The 23746-nt window shown below is 34.2% G+C and overlaps 1 long non-coding RNA gene across 1 annotated transcript in view; it reads left to right on the top strand.

Annotated features, from left to right (window-relative positions):
• The first annotated feature begins 17043 nt into the window (after positions 1-17043).
• LOC131077039 (uncharacterized) overlaps positions 17044-23746 on the top strand; it is a 47502-nt gene continuing 40799 nt past the window's right edge. The window contains exon 1 of the long non-coding RNA XR_009113520.2: positions 17044-17775. This is a non-coding gene — a long non-coding RNA (uncharacterized LOC131077039). The remainder of the gene's footprint in view (positions 17776-23746) is intronic.

Raw genomic sequence — 23746 nt, 5'->3', positions numbered from 1 at the left:
GGAGTTTTGTCTTCAAACTATTGGTGCCCTTAGGTACCCAAAAATCATGACCATCAAATATAGAAGCAACAATCCTCTTCAAAACCCAATCTGATAGTGAGGATGAAGAATCAAATCCCTCTTCTTATATTCCATTGAAGCACTATTGAACTAAATTGTACATGTATCTGGCTTATATAAGGTACCTATTTGAACACCCTAAGCAAGGACTGTTTAACCTCTAGCCATTTTACATCCTTCTTAAATGATAAAGCTACCTTCAAACCCACATCGCCAATTTTTCTTACAAAGAGTAGATTTTGTACCAAACTTGGGATATGCATTACACAATTGATCCCCTTCACTCTACCATTAGGGAATCTAATATGGAATCTTCCATGGCCACTAATATTTAGATAAGATTTATCACTGAGATAAACTTTCCCACTATCATAGTCTTCATACTTTGAAAATCAACCCAAATGTGAGGTCACAAGGAAAGATGCACCCAAATCTATCACACTTCTTCTAATGCATGTTTTGCTAAGGCTATGACAAATGCTTCACTATCATCCTGAGAGAATTTGCCTAAATCTAAATCAAAGGGTCTCTTTTTTTTATCATCCTTACATTCTTTTTGGAAGTGTCCAGTTTTGTCATTGTTCCAACATTTGTTCTTGGACTTTCCAAGAAACTTGGATCTCCCATGGGATTGGATTTACCTCTTTCATCTTTCTTGTCCTTCTTGCATTTGTTTGTTGATCTACCACAAGCCACAAGAACCTCCTTAGTTGACTTAGAAATCTTACTTTTCACCTCTTTATAAAGTAATATCATGTAATGATCTTCCTCCTTGATCTTGTCACCAACAAAACCCAATTGAGCAATGATCATGCTGAATGTATTGAGATGATCTACAATGAATCCTCCATCTTCCATCTTTAGAGAATGCATCTTTTTTTTAAAGAAAATCTTGTTTCCTAGGGATTTAGCCTTATAAATATCTCCAAGCTTCTTCAAAAGATCTTTTGTAATCTTCTCTTCATGGATATTAATAGAACAAAGTCTTTTAAATAGATCCTTAAGAGGCCATTAGCTTTTTCAACCATCATATCCCAAGATTTTTTACTCGAAGTCTAAGGTTTTATCCTAGATATTGTAGCCCATAGATTTGGATAAAAGCACAAAGTTGTGTCATACTTTTATAAAGGAAATGACCAATGTTGATTCTAACTTTTTAAATTCAATCAATAAAAAGGGAAATATATGTTTTTAATTTTGGAATGATGTAAACTAATAAAATGTATATTTTTTTTTGTATTTTATGTTTGTAAATTTTTAAAAAATTTAAAAAATTATTTGAATATACTTTCTTATAAAGTAAACACTATAATTTAGTTGCTGATAAAATGCTAAAATTGAAGTTACATGAGGTGTCACACTTTATATAGTTTGATACTATGCTTGTGAACTTCATGGATGGATTATGTCTTCCTCAGTTGCTAAAGGTTTATATTTAGGATGTTGAAGTAATCACTTATATAATGTATTATTCATGTTCTTAGATTAGATTACTTTTTTATGGTCATTATGTATAAGAACACTCTCATTGAGAGGAGGATGCAATGCTTAATTGACATAATGATGTTAGCTTTATGAATGTGATGTAGGTTTAGATAGTATGGTGTTGGTACCACCTATCCTATATGGATGTTTAGATGCTTAATTAACAAGATGTAAATTGTAAATACATTAAATGTTATTTCATGAGCATTGCATTATTATTAAGCTTAGTTGTTATGGTTATATGAAATGTGAAAGCAATCTTAGGAACATTTGGATTTGGGTTTTAAAATGAACATAGTTCAGGAGAAGTAATATTGTTGCTTAGCTCTTATATAATGTCATTTCTAAGTTAAGTTTCATTTGTCCATGTTTAAGTAATATGTTATGCTATGGTTAGATTAGATTTGATTCTTATGCTTTAGTAGGTGATAGTGTTGCCTTGTAGCGACATTAGGGAACCTTAGAGGACATAGGTGTTAATGTTTCTAAATGTTTTCACTTGTGCTTAAATAAATTGTTCTAATATTTTTTATCATGATATTCTTTATGATATTACTATCAGAATTCAACTGTTTAGTTTTTTGAGTCAAATTCATTGACCCATGATAAATGAGTAGTAGTTCACAAGAACCCATCTCTCATGAAAATGAATGGTACACTTAGCACTCATTGCATCTAGGTGATGCTCATAGAGGTGAAGCATTGGGACTTCGTGGGAGGTCACCCATCCCAATACTACTCCAACTTGAGCATGCTTAACCATGGAGTTTCCTCCAAGGTTAAGCCCATTCAGCTTGCAACCCCATTTGCAAAACCTTCAACAAGTGTTGTGCCTTATGAACCATTCATTGTAGAACCCCTTTAGCTCATCAAGTGATAAGTAGGAGATATTTTTCCACAACAAGTCAAATTATGATATTGCTATCAGGATTCAACTGTGTAGTTTTTTGAGTCAAACTCATTAACACATGATTCATGAGTAGTGGTTCACAAGGACCCATCTCTCATGAGAATGAATGGTATACTTAGCACTCATTGCATCTAGGTGATGCTTTTAGAGGTGAATTCAACATTGGGACTTCTTGGGAGGTCACCCATCCCAGTACTACTACAACTTGAGTGTGCTTAACCATGGAGTTTCCTCCAAGGTTAAGCTCACTCATCTTGCAACCCCATTTGCAAAACCTTCATCAATTTTTGTGCCTTATGAACCATTCATTGTAGAACCCCTTTAGCTCATCAAGTGGTGAGCAAGAGATATTTTTCAACACCAAGTCAAATTATGATATTGTTATATATTGTTATGAGGATTCAACTGTGTAGTTTTTTGAGTCAAACTCATTGACCCATGATTCATGAGTAGTGGTTCACAAGAACCCATCTCTCATGAGAATGAATGATACACTTAGCACTCATTGCATCTAGGTGATGCTCCCAGAGTGAAACATTGGGACTTCTCGAGAGGTCACCCATCCTAGTACTCCAACTTGAGCACGCTTAACCATGGGGTTTCCTCCAAGGTTAAACCCACTCGGCTTGCAACCCCGTTTGCAAAACCTTTAGCAAGTGTTGTGCCTTATGAACCATTCATTGTAGAGCCCCTTTAGCTCATTAAGTGATAAGTAGGAGATATTTTGTCACAAGTCAAATTATGATGTTGGTATCAGGATTCAATTGTGTAGATTTTTGAGTCAAACTCATTGATCCATGATTCATGAGTAGTGGTTCACAAGAACCCATCTCTCATGAGAATGAATGGTACACTTAGCACTCATTGCATCTAGGTGATGCTCATAAAGTTGAAGCATTGGGACTTCCCAGGAGGTCACCCATCCCAGTACTACTCCAACTTGAGTGCACTTAACCATGGAGTTTCCTCCAAAGTTAAGCCCACCCAGCTTGCAACCCCATTTGCAAAACCTTCAGCAAGTGTTGTGCCTTATGAACTATTCATTTTATGAACCATTCATTGTAGAGCCCCTTTAGCTCATCAATTGATAAGTATGATATTCTTCATCATAGTTTAATGGATTTAATGTATTTCTCTTAAAAAAAATGTTTGCCTTCTTGAGGGTAGTAATTGTAGTATTGTCCTCTGGGGTTCCTTAGTGGGGCGTTACAAAGAGAGTGGAGCCTCTTGAGAATGTTTTAAAAGCAACTTAGTGGAGTTCATTTCTCATGCTTGGTTTATTATTTTCTCTTGGAGAATTTAGAAGGTTTGGCTTTCGACAAGTTTGAGGATGGAAACCCTCGAGCCTAGAGGCACTGGACAAAAACACATGTTGTCAGTTAGAGATATCATTCAAGTATCTCACTCGTGTTTCACAATTTGGAAAATGAAGGTACTACTATTGTAAGTCTGGATGTTTAGTTTGGTGTTTGTCCTAAGTTAAATCTGATTGCATCATTCCACTATTCATTTTTGAGTTCGAATTGAAGGGGTTGAAGATTGTATTTGTAACTAAATTTCTATGCATCAAACTGTTGGCACTATGGATATATGTTGCATTGATGTCAAGACTAGCTGTTACCGATAGACAGATTTACACTGGCTGATATAGATGGTTACCGACAGACGGGTCACAGGTATAAGATCTAGTGTTATCGACAGAAGAGATTATCTGGTTGGCACTTCCAACATGTTTGGATTAGTAAAGTATATTGGATTTCATGGGTTATATGCTCCATAAGCATGTTTTGGTCAGTTGGTATTGGCTTGATAATTGGATGTTATCATACACACTGGTAAACCCTTACTGGCACTGGTTTAAGGCTTTACCGACTGAGCTTTCATTGAAGAATCATGACAGCATGCACAATTGGTGTTGGTGCAGCTTCTTCAAGGATTTCAGGATGTTGAAGATGTTCGTTGATCGTGCTTCAATTGCTTGAAGATATTGCTTTGGCGTGGTAGACCTAGAATAGGTCCAGTAACTATCTAGGTTATGGACTGGTATCATGCTAGCGTGTACTCTACACGTTACCTGGATGATTCGAGATGTTTTTATTGTTTTGGTCTTAAGCCGACATGGCATATCATTGTAATAAGGAATTATGTAATGATATTATTGTAATATCTTTAGGTGGCCGACCTAATTGGTTTAGGCCTTAGGGTTTGTATAAATAAGAGGTAGAAACTCTCTGTAAAGTATCATGGTTATTGGAAAAGGTCATGGTCAAGGAATGTAATGTGTGAATATTGTAATATTATTCAGACAGAGGAGTTGATCGATCATTGGTGATCGGATTGGTTTCAGAAGAGGATTTAGTCCTCCAACATTGAGCTTAATCGAGATTGTAATCAGGCATAGTAGATGTTATTTTCAGCAGTTCACTCTATTGGATTGTTGTCCATTTATCTTGAGAAGGTTGTAGCCTCTTTGTAGTTAGTGAGACTCTTTTGTAATGAGAAGTACGCTCTAGGCAGTGTGCCTTCCTGCAAGTGCAGGCCCCTCATTGTAACACATACTTTCTGCAGAAGTATCATCTTACTATGGGTAGGCTTCCCATCGTAGTTTTTTCCTTTTCGGGTTTTCCACGTACAAATCATGGTGTTATGTGGTATGATTGCTTTGCATTGATTATCTTGTTAATTATTGTTTATTGGTATCTGTTCCTACCGACATCTGTTTGTACCGTACTTGATTTGTTTAAGGTTGTATTGTGGATTAAAAGTTATAATCTGTTAACAACTGATTCACCCCCCCTCTCAGTTGTTCACCGGTTATCCTAACAATTGGTATCAGATATTTGGTCCTCTTTTGCAGAAGCTTAACTGCTTGAGGTAGATCCTATGGCAGCTAACACTTCTAATCCACCAACAACAATTTTCAGAAGAGAAATCCCTAAGTTTGATGGAACAAATTATGAGATATGAAAAATTTGAATGGAGACTCATCTTAAATGTTTTGGCAAAGATATTTGGGAGATCACTAAGAAAGGATACACACCTTATGATCCGACATCCGACAATCCTTCTCCTGCAGACCTGGGCAAGAATATTGAAAATGATTGCAAAGCTAGAGAAGCCCTCTTGTGTGCACTTACTGATCAACAAGTCATGTGATTAACTGACAAATCATTGGCTAAGGTTATATGGGACAAATTGCAAAATCTGAATGAAGGTGACCCTGTCAAAATTGCTAAACTTGACGGTTATCGAATAAGGTATGAAAACTTGAAAATGGAAGAAAATGAAAGAATTGTTATGTTTATGGAAAGAGTAAATGAGATTGTTATGGGAATTCAATGTTGTGGAGGATTTCTAAGTGAAGATGAAATAGTTTCCCAAGTCTTGAGAGCTCTTCCACCGGCTTACAAGATGAAGGCAACTGCAATTAATGAGTTAAGAACAATGGCATTTACTTCAGTCAACAGAGACATTCTGATTGGAAAATTATCTACTTTTGAGTTTGAAGAATTTGGATCTTCTGGAGTTGTAAATTCTGAACTTACTTTTCATGCATCATCATCAACATCTACCGACAAAAGTGATTGGGGAGCCCTATATGCAAAAGAATTGGAAGACATGAGGAGAGAAGATGAAGAGCTTGAGAAACTTGAAGCCTTATTTGCTGGTAGAGTACCTAAAGGTTCAACTGGAAGTAAGTATGAAGGAAAAATACCTTTTAAATGTTTTGCATGTAATAAGATTGGTCATTTTGCATCTAGATGTCCCTGAAAAGAATGCAAGGTTTGAGGAAAGAGTTAAGAAAACTTTTAAGCCTAACCCAAATAGATATAGATTCAAGAAAAACAAACATTGCTACATAGCAGATTAGAAAGGAGTAACTGATGACTCTGGAGATGAACCGATAAAAGACTCAACTAGTGGATCTGGAAATGGAAAGGAATGGGTGTTCTATGCTTTGAAGGAAGATGAACCAGAACCGGCTATCAAAAATGAAGAGAAGGCCCTGGCAGCAAAAGTTGAAGATAAGGATGAATGGGTAATTGATAGTGGATGCTCACATCATATGATTGGAGATAAAATGAAATTTATGTCCCTGCAAGAATATAGTGGTGGTCAAGTCAAATATGGAGATGACAAGGCATGTATGATCAAAGGTAGAGGTATTATTTCTTTGGATGACAAGCATAACACTAATAATGTCTGTTATGTAGAAGGTTTAAGGAATAATCTTTTGAGTATTGGTCAATTAGTTGATAAGGGTTTTCAACTCCAATTTAAGGATAGAAAATGCAAAATCATTAACAAAACTGGTTTGGAGATTGCAACTGGTATTCAGATAGGAAGTAATATCTTTCACTTGAACACTGGTAATAAGACATGTTTGATTGCTCATATTGATGAGAGTTGGTTATGACATAAGAGGTTGTGTCATGTTAATTTTGATTGTATTGTTAAGATCAGTTCAACTAAGGCAATCAGAGATATGCCTAAGATTATGAAGCCTCATAATCCAGTATGTAAGGAATGTCAATTGGGTAAGCAAGTCAGAAGTTCTTTTAAAAGCATACAGGATAAATCTAATGGTGTACTTGATTTGATTCACACTAACTTAATTTGGTCCAACAAGAACTAGAAGCTTTTAAGGTGATAGGTATTTCATGTTGATTATTGATGACTATTCTAGAATGATGCGGGTGACTTTTTTGAGGGAGAAGTCTGAAGCTTTTGAGAAATTCAAGATCTTTAAAGAGAATGTTGAAATAGAAACTGGACTGAAAATCAAATGTCTAAGATCAGATCATGGCAGTGAGTTCACTTCTCATGAATTTAACAGTTATTGTGAGACAAATGAAATTAGGAGACAACTATCTATACCTAGGACTCCTCAGCAAAATGGAGTAGTTGAAAGAAAGAACATAACCATTTTCGATGCAGCTAAATCTATGATGATGGAAGTCAAATTGGCTCATATCTACTAGAGAGAAGCAATGAGTACAATAGTCTACACACTGAACAGAGTTCACATTAAAGGTGAAACCAGTAAGACCCCTTATGAACTATGGTTTGGACATACACCTACTGTTAAGTATTTCAAAAAATTTGGAAGTAAATGCTATATCAAAAGAGATGATTCAATTGGAAAGTTTGATCCTAAATGTGATGAAGGGATATTTCTTGGTTATTCAATTCAGAGCAAAGCATACAGATGTTATAACAAAAGATTTCAGAAAATTGTGGAAAGTGTTAATGTGAAAGTGGATGAACAGTACATAAATCATTCTATATCATATGACAAGGAACCGATAGTGAAAATGATCATAACTGAACCAAGAATGCCTCAACTGGTATAGGAAGCTAAAACAGTTACACCGACACAATCAAAAAATTCAATTGTGACTGATGATTAGAGTGGTGAACCTGAAGTTCAAAAGACTCCAAGGTATGTAAGATTAAATCATTCCGAAGATCAAATTATTGGAGATAGGAACAAGGGAGTATTGACAAGAAGAAAACTGGTAAATGAAGAGGTGTGTCTTATTTCTCAAGTTGAACTGGTAACTTTTATTGAAGCTTGTAAGGATAAACATTGGTTAAAGGCTATGGAAGATGAATTAGATCAAATAGAGAAAAATGAAACTTGGTCTTTAGTTTCTCGTCCTAAAAATAAGAATGTTATTGGAACTAAATGGGTTTTTAAAAACAAACTGAATGAGGATGGTCAAGTTATAAGGAACAAGGTTAGATTGGTTGGTAAAGGGTATTATCAAATGAAAAGAATTGATTATGGTGAGACATTTGCACCTATAGCCAGAGTTGAAGCTGTTAGACTATTTCTTGCCTATGCAGCTTATAAGAACTATAGATTTATCAAATGGATGTCAAATGTACATTTTTGAATGGTGAGCTTGAGGAAGAAGTTTACATTGAGCAACCTGATGAATTTACACTGACAGATGACAAAGACGTGGTTTGCAAATTGAAGAAAGCTTTATATGGTTTGAAACAGGCTCCTAGAGCTTGGTATGCAAGGTTGGATAAATATCTTTTGAAGCTTGGTTTTAATAAAGACAGTGTTGATAGTAATCTATATTATAAGATCACTAATAATGATATTCTGATTATTGAAGTTTTTGTTGATGATATCATTTTTGGAGGAGAAGATAAATTGTGCATGGAATTTGCTAACAACATGAAAAATGAATTTGAAATGTCCATGATTGGTGAGATGAAATTTTTCTTAGGTTTACAGATTACTCAAACTAACAAAGGCATTTTTATCTGTCAAACTAAGTATCTAAGGGAATTGTTAAAGAAGTTTGGTATTGAGAATTCCAAACCGGTAAGTACTCCTATGGCTACAAGTGAGAAATCATCTATCAAGGATACTTCTTCACCGGTAAATCTGACAAGGTATAAATCTATGATTGGTGGTATGTTATATCTAACTCAGACTAGACCTAATATTATGAATGTAGTAAGTATTGTATCAAGATATCAAAGTAATCCTAAAGAAAATCATGGATGTGCAATAAAAAGGATATTCTGGTATTTGCAAGGAACAACATAATATGGCTTATGGTATTCCAAAAATGACGATTTCACTTTATGTGCATCTACTGACTCAGATTGGGCAGGTGATACTGATGACATGAAAAGCATTTATGGTGGAGCTTTCTTTCTTGGAAAGAAACTAGTTTCATGGATAAGCAAAAAACAGTCATGCATTTCTTTATCTACTGCAGAAGCTGAGTATGTTGCAGTAGCAATTAATTGCACTCAAGTTTTGTGGATGAAGCAAATGTTGAAGGATATCAGGGTAAATTATAGGGAACCGGTAGTTATCTACTGTGATAAATCTACAGCTATTGACATGTCCAAGAATCTGGTATTTCACTCTAAGACTAAGCATATTTCAATAAAGTATAACTTTCTAAAGGACAAGGTAGAAGCAAAGGAAGTCAAATTGGTTTATGTGAACACTAAAGAACAGAATGCAGACATATTCACTAAACCACTGTCTAAGGAATCATTTGAATACTTGAGAGACAGGTTAGGGGTTTATGCCCCTCCGATAGAGACTTGATTGATGAAGTTTGTCATCATTCTGGTATGCATTATCAGGAACATTATCCATTCCAACACTGATGAATGGTGCTACCACTCAGGGGGAGTAGTCAACTTTGAAATTCATAGGTTTATATCATTGCTTTGATATTTTTGTCAGGTTTCTGGCATTGATGTCAAAGGGGGAGAGATATTGATGTGAAAATAAAAGAAAAGTTGTATACATTGGGGAGAGAGATTTGTTCAGAACCTTCCAGAGATCATTCACTAGGGGAGAGCTACTAATTGTTAGTTGTCTTTCACAGGGGGAGACTTGTTTGGCATTTTTTGGTACTTAGATGTTTTTCACATCTAGTGTTGCCATCAATGTCAAAGGGGGAGATTGTTGGCACTATGTATATGTGGGGCATTGATGTCAACACTAGCTGTTACCGGCAGACAGATTTACACTGACTGATATGGATGGTTACTGGCAGACAAGTCGCTGGTATAAGATCTAGTGTTATCGGCAGAAGAGATTATCTGGTTGGCACTTCCGGCATGTTTGGATCAGTAAAGTATATTGGATTTCATGTGTTATATGCTCCATAAGTATGTTTTGGTCAGTTGGTATTGGCTTGATAATTGGATGTTATCATACACACTAGTAAACCCTTACCGACACTAGTTTAAGGCTTTACCGGTAGAGCTTTCATTGAGGAATCATGACAAGATGCACAATTGGTGTTGGTGTAGCTTCTTCGAGGATTTTAGGATGTTGAAGATGTTCGTTGATCGTGCTTCAATTGCTTGAAGATATTGCTTTGGCGTGGTAGACCCAGAATAGGTTCAGTACCTATCTAACTTACGGACCAGTATCATGCTAGCGTGTACTCTACACGTTACCTAGATGATTCGAGATGTTTTTATTGTTTTGGTCTTAAGCCGACATGGCATATCATTATAATAAGGAATTATGTAATGATATTATTTTAATATCTTTAGGTGACTAACCTAATTGGTTTAGGCCTTAGGGTTTGTATAAATAAGAGGTAGAAACTCTTTGTAAAGTATCATGGTTATTGAAAAAGGTCATGGTCAAGGAATGTAATGTGTGAATATTGTAATACCATTCAGACAGAGGAGTTGATTGATCATTGGTGATCGGATTGGTTTCAGAAGAGGATTTAGTCCTCCGACATTGAGCCTAACTGAGACTGTAATCAGGCATAGTAGATGCTATTTCCAACAGTTCACTCTATTGGATTGTTGTCCATTTATCTTGAGAAGTTTGTAGCCTCTCTGTAGTCAGTGAGACTCTTTTGTAATGAGAAGTACGCTCTAGGCAATGTGCCTTCCTGCAAGCGCAGGCCCCTCATTGTAACACATACTTTCTGCAGAAGTATCATTTAACTGTGGGTAGGCTTCCCACCGTGGTTTTTCCCTTTCCAGGTTTTCCACGTACAAATCATGTTGTTATGTGGTATGATTTCTTTGCATTGATTATCTTGTTAATTATTGTTTACTGGTATCTGTTCCTACTGACATCTGTTTATACCGATATTTGATTTGTTTAAGGTTGTATTGTGGATTAAAAGTTATAATATGTTAACAACTGATTCAACCCTCCCCCTCTCAGTTGTTCAGAGGTTATCCTAACACAAACTACCTGTGCTGGTAATATTGGTATATCTATTTGGGTGAGTTTATGGGTGCAGTACAATTCTGTGAATGCCTAGGACAGAGTCGAACCAGTCTAGAAATAATTTACAACAAGTCGTACATGTGTGAAAATGTTAAGTGGGGGGTCGTACAAGTCAACATCTATCTAGGGAGTGTCGTACAAGCTTGGAAGGTGTTGTACAACATATGGAAGCCTCCTTGGGTGAGACATCAAGGGTTTTGAAGGGACAATATTGCTATTAATGCACTTAGAGCTCGACATCTTGATTGGATCAGTGATGCATGGTATGTTGTTTCATTGTAATTGATTGAACAAGTATAGGGGTCGTACAAGTCTGCATCCATCTAGCGAGTATCGTACAAGCTTGGAAGGTGTTGTACATCATATGGAAGCCTGCTTGGGTGAGACATCAAGGGTTTTGAAGGGACAATATTGCTATTAATGCACTTAAAGCTCGACATCTTGATTGGAGTAGTGATGCATGGTATGTTGTTTCATTGTAATTGATTGAACAAGGATAGAAGATTTGATGTCAAATTCTAAGAAATGTATTGTTGATGTAAGATTGAGATCCTTCATTCTAGCATTGTAGCTCATCTGGTTTGTTTGAAACTACTTGTAAACACAATAAGATTGAAGTGAAGCTAAGATTAGAGAAGCCATTGTCATTTTCAGATTTGTCCTAAGGTTCTTTAGAACATTATTATATCATTTATGAGTTGAACGATTTTCCTCAATTAGTATATGTTGTTATGTATATTTGTGTTGTGGTCATTATGATTGGAAAAATCAATATCAATCAAACACTAAACTCAGAAAATCATACTTCAAGATGAATACATGCCAATTGTTTAATAAAATGTCAAACAACCCAAACTAAAAAATTAAGGGAAAAAATGATAGGGGTAGGAAGGTCTCGTCATTTCTTGATCAATACACATGCATCCTTAACTAAACATGTTTTTTTCCCTCAACAATTATTCATCAAATATTTTCATAAGAATTGCTAATATCTAAACTAATAGAGGAGTTGCATTAAGTACATGTCTTGTGATGGGTTCAAGATAATATTATATCTTCTAAGTGCGAAGATTTCCCTAGGAAATAATGATCCCCTAAAAGAACATTTCTTAGATTCTTTTTACAAGCAAATGAGAAAGAAAAAATACTTTCGACATAGCTACAACATTCAATTTCCCTTTGGAATGTCATTTATTAGTGTTTCATGGTTGAGGCATCTTAATGTTTGGACAAAGTCCCATAAATTTTCTAATTAGTGAAATTTCCATTTTAGAGACCCCATTATCCATAATAATATTAGGAACATTAATAGAGAAATCACCTCAATTTAATCCTAGAATCATTCTTACAAGATAAAATTTCACATCTTTCACTCTATAAGATGATTCCTCCCCTGCATTAATTCTAAACGTCCACATGGAATTTTGTCCAATTTGGCCCTTGAGGCTCACTCATAATGGACAACCTTTATTTAAATTAAGAGTTAGGATAGGATTGATTATTCACTCCCTTGACTTGATAATGGTGTTATAACTTCAATAGTTCTCATCATAAAACATGCATTCTTCCATAGAATCACACTAGTTATCAAGTTCCTCGATTCCCTACCTATGCACTTCCAGGGATAATGGTGTTATAACTTCAATAGTTCTCATCATAAAACATGCATTCTTCCATAGAACCACACTAGTTATCAAGTTCCTCGGTTCCCTACCTATGCACTTCTAGGGAAAGGAGGACCACCTTCTTATGTGTATCCACTTGATGGAATTTATCCATAGGATCCCTATGCTCTCAATTCAACTCCAATGATTCAAACTCACATGTCCCATTCATTAAAAATCCTTCCAACAATCACATTCCCACTTTTTTTTTCACAAGTATATATTTTGGCCTTTTCTATTTATCTCATTCATGATGTTAAGACTTACCATTTAAATAGTTTCTCTTAAAAAAGTGTTATCAATATATTTAATTTGTTTCATATTGTTTTAACATTACTTGTTGAGATGAATATAGCTAGTTAGTTAGAGCAACCATTTAATAGACAAACATGTAGCTCATTGCTTAATTTTTATATAAAATTGAGGTTGAGAGAAAAATAGGTAGTTCATTGCTTACTTTTCTTTCAAAGTAGTGTATTGAGAATTATGTTGTTTAATATCATAATTATATTTATATTTTCCAATTAGTATTTTTTGGGTTTAATTTATTAAAATTTATGCAAATTAGTATTGAATATGACTTAAGTGAAAATAATTCAGGATTGTAACCATTTTTTGGTGTAATAAAATAAAATAAAATATAAAATTTATATACAAATTACACACATGACTATATTTTTTGTAATTACAAAGACAATTGATAACCTATTGATTATTGAACTTGTAGGGGTTCTATAGTAGGTGAATATATCATCGTTTTATAATTATTATAGATAAAAAAAAGGGGGGTAGTATAAGAGACTCTTTTCACAAAACAAAAAAACACTTAAACATATATGTTCCATTATTCGTAGCTTGGATTTTTTTTTTTTTTGTTGGGGGGGGGGGGGGGGGGGGTGGGGGGGGGGGGTGCGGGGGGATGGTCTCAACCTACATTCCTAATGCTTATTTAATACATTTTGTGTGCACCTACTAATCCATCTTCTAGTGATTTTGTCTTCACGTGGAGAAGTTGGTGTCCTATTTAGGAGGTAGGTGTCCAAATTTGAGGTGGAATGGTTTGACCATGTTCTAGCATCTTGTGGTTTGCATCAAATAATCATACATGGTGTTATGTGTGATAGATTCTATGGTATGTAAGAGCATGTAAAAGGGAGGTTGCATTGTGATATTAACCAACATTTTGACATGTATGGATATTTTAATGGACCATCTTTAAGTAGATGGGTGTAAGAAGGATTCCAACATACCTTTCTTCTATTCATAAATATTGAGGTGAAGCAACGCATTATGATTACCAAGGAATCTAATATGGGTTGCTTATGTTTTTTGAGATACAAGAGCATATCAAATAGATTAATTTTGAGATGGCTTTAAGAAGGATGCTATAAACTTTATAGGATTAGGTGATGCATTTCAATGCAATAAGGTGAAACGAGTAAATCATCCAGGTCTCTACAACACCTTCCTATTATTGACATGTCTTAGGTAGATATGGTTCTAAACATGTCATTTAAGAATGCTCAGTTTTATGTCTTGCCTCATCATAACACAATTATTGTTGGAGCTCAACAATTCATCGATTCAATCTCTAAGTTTAAGAACTTGCCTTGTTAATCATGATCTTGATTTCACTAGCAAATTCTAGTAAGAATTTTTTAATTTACAAGGCACTAAATTAAATTTCAATTTGTCCCATCATTCAAAGAGTAATGGTCAAATTGAGGTTATCAACAAACTCCTTGAAACTTAGCTACATTATATTATGTCTAAGTAATAAAGACAATGTACTCTAGAGGTTATCAAAAAACTCATTGAAACTTAGCTACATTATATTATGTCTAAGTAATAAAGACAATGTACTCTAGGAGATTGCCTTTTGTTGAATGGTAGTATAATACCATTTATCACAATGCCTCAAAGGTGATCCCCAAATGAAACCCTCTATGGTCATCCCCTACCTTTGGCTACTTATATTCCAATTCTTCCAAGATCAAACTAGGTGAAAATTCCCTTGCCAAATGGGAGGAAGTTCTCAAGGTCTTTAAGGACAATATGATGGAAGCATAGAACTAAATAAAATAGCCAATGGATCAACATAGGATAGAGCATACAATTCAAGTAAATGATTGTATAATTTTACAACTTTATCCTTACTAGCATACATCCTTGAATAAAAAGGTGGGTCATAATTTGAGTCCACATTTTTAGATTCTTTATTAGGTGGTGCAACACACTAGTGGGGTGGCTTACAAATTTGTACTTTGGACCTCTTCAAAAAATTCACCCAAATTTTCATGTTTCTTACATTGATAAATTTACCTCTCTTAAAATATAACAAGCCACCATTTTATTATTGGTAATAAGTTCTATTGGTTATTATTATATTGGACCTGCATATGAATTGTAGTTTGTCTAAATGATATATTAGAATAAAATTTTATCTCACATGCATCATGAGAATAGTAATTGTCTTTAGCAAGACCCTTCTACTTTAATAACTTCTCGAATGAAAGATATAAATTTGGGTACTTTAATAACTTCTCAAATGAAAGATATAAATTTGGGTACTTGTAACTAGAATGTGTATTCTATTAGAAGGTTGGTCTTTTGAAATGACACTACAAAAATAATATAAAGTATTATATTTCTCCTTTATTTTCCTTTGAGGCATTCTAGATGTGAAAGGCATTATGTTTTGGTTTAAATAGATTTACAATTTGTTATAACACATTTTTTAAAATAGCACAAATTTTTCTTCTATTTCTTTTTGTTGTTAATTTTGTATACAACCAAACTTGGCTAAGAATGTATGCCATGGTACTTGGATAAAGAAGGATCATTAAATAAGTTTAATTTCATTTCAAACCCATTTGTCTTTAGGTTTGACTTTCACAATTTGCTACCTTAAATTTATTTTGGATGAATTTTTGATATGAAGTCTTTTCCAAACTAGTTTATCTTGATTCCAAATCTAGGTAGTTAGAAATTGTAGACAACTATAGAACTCACACTTAGCTCACTTATATATTTTCTATTGTTGGACTTTGGTATTTTAAACACTAGTAAATCTGCATGATTCCACATCGATTGGAAGGATACATGACAGCAATCAATTAATTAAGACTCATGCTCTTTGCACCCGCTTACTTGTCCAGTACCAAATATTAACAACATAAGCAATAAATGGGGTATGATGCATGAGATGAATTAAGCATGATTCATCATGCCAACCAAATGAATTCGACATCTAAGAAAGATGTATGTCACCATCTCACACCTTTCTATAGTCCACACGATGTAATTATGCCTACTAGCACTTTAGTAGAAGCTCATCAAACCTCATTTCACAAAATACCATGCCAAGCTTAACACATATTAACCAAATTAAATTAATTAATGACAAGGATCCTTGGAATGAAGATTGATTAAACTAAAGAATAACCTAGGTTTTGAAAGTGATTTTCAATTGGATCATTAGCATAGTTCCAAACCTAGATTTTGGAATATGATTCCAATTTGACTAAAGTGAATATTAGTTAGATTTATAATCCAATTTTAAATCCATTAACTCTTTAAATGACTTTCCTCTACAGAGAAATTTTCTAAAAATATTTTGTAAAATAAAATTTGACTAAACTAAATTAAAAAATGTTTTTGTCCAATTTTTATATAATTTAAAGAAGATAAAGAATTTCAAAATGAATTAAAACCTAAAGTAAAATCTGACAAACCTCGTAAAATGTAAAAATCTCTCTAAGATACTTCAACTTGATTTAACCAAACCACATATAATATTTTGTAAAACTACAAAGAAATAAAATGAAACATTTAATTGCAGGTCTCCTTAATTAATGCTAACATTAGAAATTCAAGACATTAAAATTCTTACCATTCGATCCAAGACAATCTAACACATCAATTTTTGTCCAATAATGTAGATTCTCCTCTCATGACAATCTTAGATTGATCTATATAATGTTCTCGTGACTATTTCTTAATATACAAATATGCCATACAATTTGAAATAAAGTATTCTTTAATTGTCTCTAAGAACGAATAATAAAAAAACATAAACAAAAAATTTGAAGTTCCAATCTATAGCACACAAAAAAACTAAAAAAAAAAAAAAAAAAACTTAATCAATTCTACACTCATGACTTATACAACAATCTAAAAACAAAGAGGGATTCAAGGTACTCTCAAGAACGGAGCGGCAGTGCCTCAACGGTATTCTGGATTTTGTTCTAGAATGTCTCAACGGAACTCTGGGTTTTTTTCTTCTGAATTTTCTTCTAGAATGTCTCAACGGAACTCTGGATTTTCTTCTAGAATGTCTCAACGGTACTCTAGATGCCTCAACCGAGGCACTCAAATTATAGCCCTGAGATGAGAGGAGATCGACGACCTGGATGAAATGGCCGTTAATTTTTCCATGTTACCGTTTGAAATAGCACCTCACCTCTTCTATTTATAGAAGGGGTAGAGTGTTCCCCATTCTATTTTTTTTTGGTTTGCCTGTGTTTGTAATGTTTTTCCATTTTATTCAGACTGTTCCCTATTCTATTTGTCTTTTTGTTTGCGTGTGATTCTCTTATACTTTTATTCAGTTTTGTGTTTGGATTTTTTTCTTTTTTAATTTTCATGGTATTTGTGGATGGTGAATTTAGAATGGGGCACTGAGGAGGGCAGAGCTATACATTCATTATATTTGCAGTTGCATTTGCTCTAATATGCAAGGAGGTAATCGATCACGGAACCTATTCTGCCAGAGCTTGGGAGGCGTTTACAGAGTCCTTTATAGCATATGGAGATCGGCTATAACTCTTATTCAGGCTAGGTTCCGCCAGAGCTCGAGTACTTGGACATTGCTGGTGCTAATCTTTCCGGCGTACTGCCACAAGGTATTTTTGTTGTTTCTGTTTTCCTAATTTTGAACATTTTTGTCATCTTCATCGGAATAAGCCCTCACTTTTCTGTGTGTCAGCATCTTTTATCTCTATGTTGGTCGACCTTCCTTTATTACCAATCGCATGCCATTACATTTTTGTATTTTGTTTTTCCCATATTTTTGGTTTTTTGCAATCAAACATAATATACCACTGTGTAAATGTTTTTAACTATGATGATCAATTTTTCTTCTAGATTATCTTTAGAAAATTTAATTTGGTTGATTCTCTGCTGCTGGTTATTCTATCATACAGTAAATACTTAATCTTATTTTAGGCTTGACTGAATATAAACAAAGTTATTACTGAGGTCATATACAACCTCCTCCACCTGATATGGTTGATTCTCTGCATTGCTGATCCCAGAGTCTGAAATATTTTGTCATCCCTAAAACCCTGTTCCCCACTTCAAAAAACTCATAGAAACACCAGTTATCGCTCATTTCAGTGTTAGGTCATTTATTTGAGTACTATGATGGGTACAGTGGAATTTAATGTTGAAAAGATTATATAGAAAACTCATGGATGTTGGTAAGCTGGAAGGAGGAATGGATTTTGTGATACTTTTGATAGAAATATTGAAATGTCTATATGTCCTAAACCCTATTTACTAGCAGTTATTTAATGTTTATACGAGGCTGTACATCTTGATCTAATTCTAGCTCTGAAGAATTCAGTGCAAACTCTGAAACAGCTTAATATGTAGATGCTAATGTTTGTTCCATTTTATTCATACGCAAGGACAATGGTACATACCAGAGTGAGGGCTTAAACTTTAGAAACTTAGGTCTTTTAGTATATAAACTTAGGTTTTAAAAATTTAAAAAGAAGGCTGGGATATTTTGAACATAAAAGGATACAAACTGATAGTAGACCGGGATTGAATATTTCAAAATGTTGCATGAATAATTCCTGCGATTCCTTTTAGATTACTATTATTTGAAATGAATAATGAACTCTTAATTGGGATATGCCTATTATTGTCATATGCCAACTGCTTATTGGGATGCTTGGTTGTTGCGTCTGAAACATATAAACAGTTCTTGAAATGGAAACATCTCTTTCAATAAACAGGGAAACAACATATATATTCATAAATACTAAAATTTGCATAAATAAAAAAATATTCTGAGAAACTAGAATATTATTGAATTGAAAATGTTAAACATATAAAATATCCGGGTTATTGTACTAAATTCAGTCAATTAAACACATGGAAATCTGAACACAGATGATAATGAGATCCAATGATTTTTCTTGATTTATTAGATAACACAGTTTTGCATACTCAGTGTAATGAAAAGATAATGAAAGACAGATGCCCAAAGAATAAAGTGAGCCTTGAAGAGTTTCTGACAATTCATTATGTCCTTGTTGCTTGCTTTGCTTTTTGGGTTCCATTTCTTTTGTTTTCCCCTTTGTTTTTAAATTTTGTTTTGGGCATCACTGTGTAGCAGTAGGAATTTCTAAGGAGTTGGGAATTGTTTGTTTATCATCTTTGTCATTGGAGATGCTCCTTTTCAACTCTTCTACAGTACTGTATGCACTTGTAGCTTGTGTTGTCAAAGCTTTCTATCCAATTTTGTGGAAGAAATCACTTGTAGCTTGTGTTGTCAAAGCTTTCTATCCAAGTTTGTGGAAGAAATCATTAGCTGAGACAACATTAAGCCATTATCTGTAGTAAGTAGCCAAAATATCACTAACTATTAATTGGAGGTGATGTACAATTTCGTGCAAGTTATAAAAAACTTACTCTCTAAGCCATCATTGAAGAAGTAAAAGTAGTAAACATTGTTTCTAGCAATTTTGATTGATGTGTACTATGCTTTAGCCTCTAGCTCTTGCTTCTAAGGGATTTCAAATCTCACTTCTTCCGAGGACTTGCATGTTTATCAATAAGCTGTTCATAGTCTAAACTTCTGGTTCATATTATTCACCAAGTGTGTTTACTTCTGGCAACTGATGGTCATTACTATTTCATTGGTCACCAAGCCAATCTTTGGTGCAATAAATGTTCCTTTTCAACAGTCTCACAATTTTCTCTTATTGCCTTTACAATTGAACGCCCTAAAAATAAAGTTCCTTATATGATCATCTAATTTAGTTGTTGGAAATGGAACTTGTCTCAGTATATCAGATTGGAACTTATCTTAATGTTTGTTTTTCCTTATTAAACCAAGATCGTAGGAATATCAGATGCTTTTTTCATTATTATAATTACAGTCACCCTTTGAACAAATATTAAATGGGATTTTTTTCAGAAAACTTCTTTCTCATTAAAATAAATGCTCCGGTTTACAAGGAGAGTGATCATGATATGAGACAGTTAAAATAGGTAGGAGAGTGATCATGGAATATTTGTAATGTCTAGTTGAACAGGTCTTTTAGCATATCTACCGTTTGCTTTTAGGATGTAGAGTCGGTACAGGGATGTTTGTAAATAACAAGGTATTTGGTTTTTTCAAGTTTCTTGTTTGTTTCATAAAAGCAAGATCTCTAAAATGTGTGTTCTAATTGGTATAGAGACAAATGTGTATGGTATGACTAAGGAATATGTAGAAAGCATTTTCCATACAAAATTATTGGCGAAGTATTTCTTATAATTACTTGAACAAAATATCAAATGGGAACCTTTTCAGAAAACTTCTTTCTCATCAAAATAATTGCTCCGGTTTTGTTAATAAATGCTCTGATTTACAAGGAAAGATATTTCTTATAATTATAAGAATGAAGCATTTTTCATTCATATAATTACAGTCACCCTTTGAACAAATATTAAATAGGAATTCTTTCAGAAAACTTCTCTCATTAAAATAAATGCTCTGGTTTTGTTAAAAAATGCTCTGATATTTACAAGGAAAGATATTTTTCTCTTGCCTTGTTAATGATATGAGACAGTCACCCTTTGAACAAATATTAAATAGGAATTCTTTCAGAAAACTTCTCTCATTAAAATAAATGCTCTGGTTTTGTTAAAAAATGCTCTGATATTTACAAGGAAAGATATTTTTCTCTTGCCTTGTTAATGATATGAGACAGTTAAAATAGGTAGGAGAGTGATCATGGAATTTCTTTCGCTGACTGTAATATCTGCAATGTCTAGTTGAACAGGTCTTTTAGCATATCTACTGTTTGCTTTTAGGATGTAGAATCCGTACAGGGATGTTTGTAAATAACAAGGTATTTGTTATTTTTAAGTTTAATGTTTGTTTCACAAAAGCAAGATCTCTAAAATGTGTGTTCTAATTGGTATAGAGACAAATGTGTATGATATCTGTAATGTCTAGCTGAACAGGTCTTTTAGCATATCTACTGTTTGCTTTTAGGATGTAGAATCCGTACAGGGATGTTTGTAAATAACAAGGTATCTGGTGTTTATAAGTTTCTTGTTTGTTTCATAAAAGCAAGATCTCTAAAATGTGTGTTCTAATTGGTATAGAGACAAATGTGATATCTGTAATGTCTAGTTGAACAGGTCTTTTAGCATACTGTTTGCTTTGATGTTTGTAAATAACAAGGTATTTGTTTTTCTAAGTTTCTTGTTTGTTTCCTAAAAGCAAGATCTCTAAAATGTGTGTTCTAATTGGTATAGAGACAAATGTGTATGGTATGACCAAGGAATATGTAGAAAGCATTTTCCATACAAAATTATTGGCGAAGTATTTCTTGGTCATTTGTATACAGTTAAGATGCTAATGACATGAAAAACCTTTGTTTGTGTGTGACTGGGCTTGCCCCACTCAAAATCTAGCAAGAAGTTAATAACAGGAAAATATGGTGGGAACCCTAATGGTTTCAGAATTTTTTACAATATTGTATATTGTTTCTGTTTTAGGAAAATTGGTTATAAAGCACTGTTGGGCATATTTCTTTGTACTAGATATTTCACTTTCTCGTAACCTGTTTGGTAAGTATGTTATGTTCAAGTTTTTCCTCTCTTTTTTTGAATAATTTTCTATTTTAATGAATGTTGGTAAGTATAATTCTTTCACAAATATAACAAGACGAGTTCCATTTCTGTAAAAAAAAAAAATTGCCTCACAAAATTTAAACTCCAACTGAAATATTAAATACTTCATGGATTAGAATTTAATATGTTCTATTTATAAGATAGACACAAACTTCAAGCTTTCATCCTGCAGGCCAACCACATAATGGCAGGCGAAAGAGAATCTACAGCCAATTTTAATGACATTTAGATAGAAATAAAAAAATGACATAGTTTTATCCCTCATCTATTGCCAACTCGCACGAGAGACACATGCAATGGTTTCTTGGATGACAAGATAGTGGTTTTTATACTTTTTAAAAGTTCTCTTTGTAGTTTATAATTATCGTCTATCCCACATTCTTTGTGTATTCATATGGTTCCACTTACAAAGCGGTAGCTTTGTTTGGATCCTGCTAGTTTGCCTCTGTCAGCTCTATTGTGGACTTTTCTCTTTCTTTAAGGTCTGGTTCAGCTTTTGGTTATTTGAATTTATGTTACATTTGTCATTGGAGATTTTTCTAAAAGCAATTAGTTTGGTATTTCTTCTTCGTATCTCAGAATGTTGAATTTTTTTTATTGGTAATAGGCCGAAGCCAATAAGATGTACATACCCTACTCCCTATGGGATTTGAACTTCTGACATGTCTTTCAAGAGCACAAGTTCTCCACCATTAGGCCAACTCAGGCTGAACAACTCAGAATGTCACTTATATCTTTCTACTTTCCAAGCATTTTTTGTCCAGTGGTAGAATGACAGAATGACAGATTGATAGGAACGCCTATTCTACTTGTAGCAAACTTGGAATTGTAGCAAACATTTCCAGGGTTGCACGCCATCTGTAAAAATAATTAGTTTGCATTGGCAGATTATTGGAAATAGTTGTACAAATATTTAAAAGCAATCCAACCAATGAAAAGATTTTGCAAGGACTCATAAAACCAGCTCATCAATAAGACGGGCTATAGATTCTGTTGGTATGATCTTTAGAGCCCTTGGGGAGGAGAGTGACAGAGTGGTGGATGCCCACCATATGCTACTCAGACTGTTGGAAAATCTCGTCTAAAATCCATAAGTGGCTGTGTATTACGTAGTTTTGAATATTTGACTGTGGATGTTCTTTATGTAGAAAGGGTTACGCTTTGTGTGTGTATGAATAACTTATGGCCAAGTCTTTTTGTCAGTCACACTGTTTTAGCAGGAATGTGATTGTCTTTATAGCTTGTCTGTTACTCTAAAAAACACTGAAGGTGCCCATCTTTCCATTAGGACAAACTCATCTTAACCTCTTCTGGCATAATTTGCAACTTCCATTTAAAAAATTAAAGTTGCTCAACTTTAAGTTTATCATTCCATCCCCTTGATTTTATATTGAAAGTCAAGTTGGCCCAGTGGTTTTGTTTGGAGAAGACATTTAGGGCCTTTAGGGTGGAAAGCTTTTTACGACATTTATGCTCTCAGTCAATAGTTCGAAGGCCTTTAGGCATCTGTAAGAGGCGCTCTTCCAACGAAGGGTTGTTGGGGAATTTATTCTCTCAATCAATTAGAGCCTCAGGTCGCCCTCTTCCCTTGTTCGAGGAAGGGTTTTTAGGGCTTTTAAAGAGATGGATATACTGAGAGGGGAGGAGGGCTTCCAGGCACATGCCCAATGTGAGGGCACTTTTGCACTCAATTTTTAGGTCAATGATGAGGCCTTTGGGGCACTTGATGAGGTTTTTGCGCTCAATTTTTAGGTCAAGGATTCAAAGGCTCTTCTCTTGATGAGGCACTTTTGTGCAGGATTCATCTAATGAAACTTTTTCTATCTATAGGTTGTCTGTCACTCTAAAATTAGTGAAGGTGCCAATCTTTCCATTAGGATAAAGGGCTTCCAGGCACATGCCCGATGTGAGGGCACTTTTGCACTCAATTTTTAGGTCAATGATGAGGCCTTTGGG

Source organism: Cryptomeria japonica, chromosome 9 (assembly GCF_030272615.1).
Source record: "Cryptomeria japonica chromosome 9, Sugi_1.0, whole genome shotgun sequence".
Classification (NCBI taxonomy): Eukaryota; Viridiplantae; Streptophyta; class Pinopsida; order Cupressales; family Cupressaceae; genus Cryptomeria; species Cryptomeria japonica.
Note: the sequence above shows the minus strand (reverse complement) of the source record. Positions and strands in the feature narration are given on the sequence as shown.